The following is a 6,000-nucleotide window of genomic DNA, read 5'->3' as shown; positions in this document are numbered from 1 at the left end:
AGAAGCACAGGAAGCAATGCAGTGAGGGACTATCCACTTGTCAGAGTTCTGAAATGATCACGTAGAACTTTTTATACTGAGAAAATGGAAGTAGTGGGCTTGCTTCCCTCGTGGCTTGGTGGTAAAGAATCTGCCTGCCAATGCAGGAGACTCAAGTTTGATCCCTGGGTCAGGAAGATCCCCTGGAGAAGGAAATGGCAACCCACTCCAGTATGCTTGCCTGGGAAATCCCATGGACAGAGGAGTCTGGTGGGCTATAGTCCATGGGTAGAAAAAGAGTCAGAGGTGACTTAGCAACCAAAGAATAAAGTGACAGTTTTCTATGGGATGAATCCTCAGGAAGTGTCTTTTTCTCTTTAACACATCTGCACCCTTCCTTTGCCCTTCCATTGTAATGCACATTTTTTCTTCTGAAAGTTGAACTGAGGCTTTCATGAATCACAATGATCAATCAATGGTCTTCTAATATGGTGGATCACCCAGGTTTTGCTCACCCTGGAGAGGAAAATTCTGGCCCCCAAACTCTTCTTTCAGGGATTCTTCGGTCTCTGCCTTAAAATCCTAGGGAGAGGTTTCAGTTTAGAAATATGTTCTTCCAGGTGTGATTTCTGTCCTTGGGGCCTCCTGCTTTTTCCTTCACTGGGATGGTTTTGTTTCTACCTGGGCATAGCAGCCACATTTCCATCAGTTGGACTCTGCATTTGGACTCCCAGTGTTCAAGTGCCTGGTGAGCTGGACCTTTTCTAAAGTCCAATTAAGACTGCAGAGTGAGACAAAGCTGCAGGAGGCGGAACGAGCTGAGAAGCCTTGATTATACCTTATGACCTAAGGAAAATAGGTCCAATGCTGTGATTATCAAAATACATAGTATAATTGCTTCCTAGGGCATACAGAAGGCAAGTCATCATGCCAGAAAAAACCGAATGAGGGTAGGCAGGGGGCAATACATATTATAGAGATCATGCATGTATGCTAGGTTGCTTCAGTCATGGCCAACTCTTTACGACCCCGTGGACTCCTGCCAGGCTCCTCTGTCCATGGGAGTCTCTAGGCAAGAATTCTGGAGTGGGTTGCCATGCCCTCCTGCAGGGGGTCCTCCTGACCCAGGGATTGAGCCTGCGTCTCCTGCATTGCCAGGTGGGTTCTTTATCACCAGGGCCACCTGGGAAGCCCCACAAATAAAGCCCCACAATGAGACTGGGAGTAAAACAGACCTCACTAAAACAGGTTTTTAAACAGTTTTAAAATTTATTCATTTACCAGGGAATAAATCACTTTAGCTCCCTGTGAACAAAGTTATAAAATGTGCTCCTAAAGGTGAGGTAATGCCAACTTCACAGCCTGGTTGGGTGGACTGAGTGAGATATCTAAAAGTCTTTATAACATTGATCACAAGGGATACAAGTCCGGAATGTATTGTATTCTGGCTTGCTCCCTGCAACATGTGGGCTCTTATGTTCCCTGACCAGAGATCCAACCCAAGACCCCTGTGGCGGAAGTGCAGAGTCTTAACTCCTAGACTGCCAGGGAAGTCCCATGGGCTTGCTTTTTACAAGTGCTATCTCGTTTTACCTCAGAACAACCCAATGAGGCAGATATTATTCCTAGGCTCACTTTTTAGATGAGAAAACATGATGAGTGTAAATAAGATGCCCTGGGAATCAGTGCTCTACTGTGACAGGATCTGGTCTAAACACAAATATCGTGCTCTTAAAACCTCATGCGGCACAGCGGACATCACCCCGGCCCCCCAGCCCCCTGAAATCTTTTCCAGTCAAATCTGCTCCCTGGCCATTCCCGCCAACTGAAGCTCACATTTTTTTCTTCCAATATATGCACAGTATAAAATAACTAATACAATGATTATAATAGTTGTTTCTATAATAAATATTCCTTCCCTTCCCTGCTGTTCTCCACTACTCTTCAACCCAGCCCAACAGGCTGCAGATCTAAGTTGCATCAGTGGAACTTTGGGGACAAGATTTTAGCTATTTGTTTACTGGCTCAGTTGTGTCCGACTCTCTGCGACCCCATGGACTGCAGCACATAGGGCTTCCCTGTACATCACCTGGAGTTTGCTCAAACTCATGTCGATTGAGTCGGTGATGTAATCCAACTATCTCATCCTCTGTCGCTGCCCCCTTCTCCTCTTGCCTTCTTTGCTGCTGCTAAGTCGTTTCAGTCGTGTCCGACTCTGTGCGACCCCATAGACGGCAGCCCACCAGGCTCCCCTGTCCCTGGGATTCTCCAGGCAAGAACACTGGAGTGGGTTGCCATTTCCTTCTCCAATGCATGAAAGTGAAAAGTCAAAGTGAAGTCGCTCAGTTGTGTCCGACTCTTCGAGACCCCATGGACTGCAGCCTACCAGGCTCCTCCATCCATGGGATTTTCCAGGCAAGAGTACTGGAGTGGGGTGCCATTGCCTTCTTGCCTTGCCTTCTTTAGCTATGTACAAACCTTGCACCTTCTCAGAGTACCTTCTTTTTTCAAAAGGGGTGCTGCAGGGAGCTCCTGTCAGGAGGCCTGCAAGTCAGGAGCTCTGCCCTCTGTAGCCTTTCTCCCGACCATCGACCATAGGGGAACCCACCTCGGGGCGTCCCTGGAAAGGGATGCGGGCAGAGAGCGCGTCCACTCTCCGCGTACCAAGGCCAGCTCCGCCCAGCCCTTCGCCCCCCGCCCCGAGGGCTCAGAGCTCCCTGCCAACCCTTTAACTTGCGGGTGCACCCGCTTCGCCCAGGTGACCACGGAATGGCGGGTTCCGGACGCTGCAGGACTCTTTCCCCGGAACAGCCTACAGAACTGGAACACGAACTCGGCAGAAAACTGGAAAGCACGGTAGGTAGCTCACTGGCAACGGCGCGTGCGCAGAAGAGGCCGCTGGGCCGTCCTCCCCAGGGTTCCACAAGGGGCGGTCCACGCTTTTCCGGACTACATTCTCCATAAGACGCCGCGGCTGCCGCCCACAGCGGGGGTTCCATAGAGGAGTTTCTGGGGTCATCACCCGGCTTGGGTGATTGCCCGGAACCATTAATACAAAAAGAAAAGGAGCATATGAACTTCATCGAAGACTACAGATGAGAAGTGAAGATGACAGAATGTGAAATGTCCCCCCAAATGCAAGTCATTCCCCAGGCCTTATGCTTCTCTTAAACCTCTAGGAACATCAGAAGGCCTTCCCAGGTGGCGCTACAAGTAAAGAATCCGCCTGCCAACGTAGGAGACGTAAGAGATGCGGGTTCAGTCCCTGTATCCGGAAGATCCCCTGGAGGAGGGCATGGCAGCCCACTTCTGTGTTTTTACCTGGAGAATCCCATGGATTCTAGCCTGGTGGGCTAGCTCAATAGGGTCGCACAGAGTCAGACAGGCCGAAGCGACTTAGCAGCAGCAGAAACAGTAGAAGCTGATAGTCCCTTATTCTTCCTGCTGCTGTTCCCACTCAACATCAGAAAATGCACTGGGGAGTATGCCCACTGAGCATTTCACATGTGAGAAAGCCTTCTGCCATGGCCTGGATCTCATAGGGGAGCAATCAGAAAAATGTGTGTTGCATGGTTGCCTGGTTTAGTGGCTTGGAAAGAGTAGGCTTGAAGGATTGAATGCAGACAAGAATATTAGAGGGAAAAGAGGGAATTTATCAGTTCAGTTCAGTCGCTCAGTCGTGTCCGACTCTTTGCGACCCCATGAATTGCAGCACGCCAGGCCCCCCTGTCCCTCACCAACTCTCGGAGTTCACTCAGACTCACGTCCATTGAGTCCGTGATGCCATCCAGCCATCTCATCCTCGGTTGTCCCCTTCTCCTCCTGCCCCCAATCCCCCCCAGCATCAGGGTCTTTTCCAATGAGTCAGCTCTTCGCATGAGGTGGCCAAAGTATTGGAGTTTCAGCTTTAGCATCAGTCCTTCCAATGAACACCCAGGATTGATCTCCTTTTGAATGGACTGGCTGGATCTCCTTGCAGTCCAAGGGACTCTCAAGAGTCTTCTCCAACACCACAGTTCAAAAGCATCAATTCTTCAACATTCAGCTTTCTTCACAGTCCAACTCTCACATCCATACATGACCAATGGAAAAACCATAGCCTTGACTAGATGGACCTTTGTTGGCAAAGTAATGTCTCTGGTTTTGAATATGCTATCTAGGTTGGTCATAACTTTCCTTCCAAGGAGTAAGCGTCTTTTAATTTCATGGCTGCAGTCACCATCTGCAGTGATTTTGGAGCCCCAAAATGTAAAGTCTGCCACTGATTCCACTGTTTCCCCATCTATTTCCCATGAAGTGATGGGACCAGATGCCATGATCTTCGTTTTCTGAATGTTGAGCTTTAAGCCAACTTTTTCACTCTCCTCTTTCACTTTCATCAAGAGGCTTTTGAGTTCCTTTTCACTTTCTGCCACGAGGGTGGTGTCATCTGCACATCTGAGGTTACTGACATTTCTCCCGGCAGTCTATGGCACTGGGCAAAAACTGTGAAGATCTTTGTGTTTGTATTAGTTTTCTATGACTGTGTAACAAAGTGTTAACGACCAGGGTTCTTGGTCTCCTTAATCAATAGGAATCGATAAGCCAGACAAAAAATTCAGGCAAGGCTTTATTGGGGTCCCTGCTGCAGCAGTGGGGAGTGAAGGCAGAGGACACAGGTTAGATTCCTAGTCGGGGAGCTAGAAGTCCACATTCCCGTCAGCCAAAAAGCCAGCCTATAACAACAAGAGAAATATTGTAACAAATTCAATAAAGACTTTTAAAATTGTCCACATAATATTTTTTAAAGAGATAAAACATAAGACAAATCTATTAAGCATAATTCTGGTGTTTTTTTTAACATATACACGTTTAGATAAAGTTAGGTACATAAAATACATATGATTGTGTAAATTTAGATAAAATTTAGAAAGATATTGCAAGAATGAGTGGAAACAGGGAAAGGGGCTGGGGTCTTGAGTTCTATAGCTTCCTAGGTCTCCAACTCCACGCCTCAGGCTTGTCATCACAGAGCTCAGGGACTGGTCCTCGGAGGTGATGATTAGTCAGGGAGTCTAGGGGGAGGGGAGGGGTAGGAGAGGGGGTAGATGGCTGGAGGGTAGATGGCTGGAGGGCAGATAGGAAAGAAAAGAAACCAATAAAAAGGCAAACGCGCAAGCAGATATTGGATTATGCAGTTTCCACTGTGGCCACTAGGTGGAGGTATTATCGCAGATCAGCGGCCATTGAGGGCAGAAGGCTCCCGCGGCTGTTAATCTGGGTCGACTCCTCTGTGATGGATATCTATTATTGTTAGTTGTTTCGCTGTTTCATGTGTTGGAGAAGGAAATGGCCACCCACTCCAGTATTCTTGCCTGGAGAATCCCAGGGACGGAGGAGCCTAGTGGGCTGCCGTCTATGGGGTCACACGGAGTCGGACACGACTGAAGCGACTTAGCAGATGGCTTTTGTTTGGTCCTCCTGCCATCTATACCACTTTTTCCTGATAACAAGCACTCCCATTTTTCTTTGGGGAACAACCCTATTCCCATTAAGGTCTACCATATACACTCACATAGGCTGTGCACTGCACAACTTCATGGGATCTGTCCATTTTAGACTGCTGGGTGGTGCCCACTGGAACCAAGCAGTACTCAGCCCACATAACCGTCAGTGTCAGCCATGGAATGATGGTCCAGTAAGCTACCCATCCTACTTCTGGTCTAGGTGGAGTTGATTCATTCTGATATGGATGCCATGAAGTCACTGCCCATTAACTCCTGCCATGTGGATCCCTGGTGTTATCCTGGTTACAATTCTTTCCAACTCCAACCAATTCCTTTCTGATTTCATTAGCCAGAGATACTTTCTGTTGCCAACAAAGAACTTAACAACAAGTCACAATCTGCACCTCAAATCTTCCTCAAACTGGAAGCCAGATCTCAGCAACGGGTCTTGAGTATTAGGATTAAAATTAGTTTTTATTCATTATCTATTCATTTGTGGCTCAGCTGGTAAAGAATCCGCCTGCAATAGGGGAGA

This window comes from Oryx dammah, unplaced genomic scaffold, assembly GCF_014754425.2.
Source record: "Oryx dammah isolate SB20612 unplaced genomic scaffold, SCBI_Odam_1.1 HiC_scaffold_10, whole genome shotgun sequence".
Classification (NCBI taxonomy): Eukaryota; Metazoa; Chordata; class Mammalia; order Artiodactyla; family Bovidae; genus Oryx; species Oryx dammah.
This window is presented reverse-complemented; position numbering follows the sequence as displayed.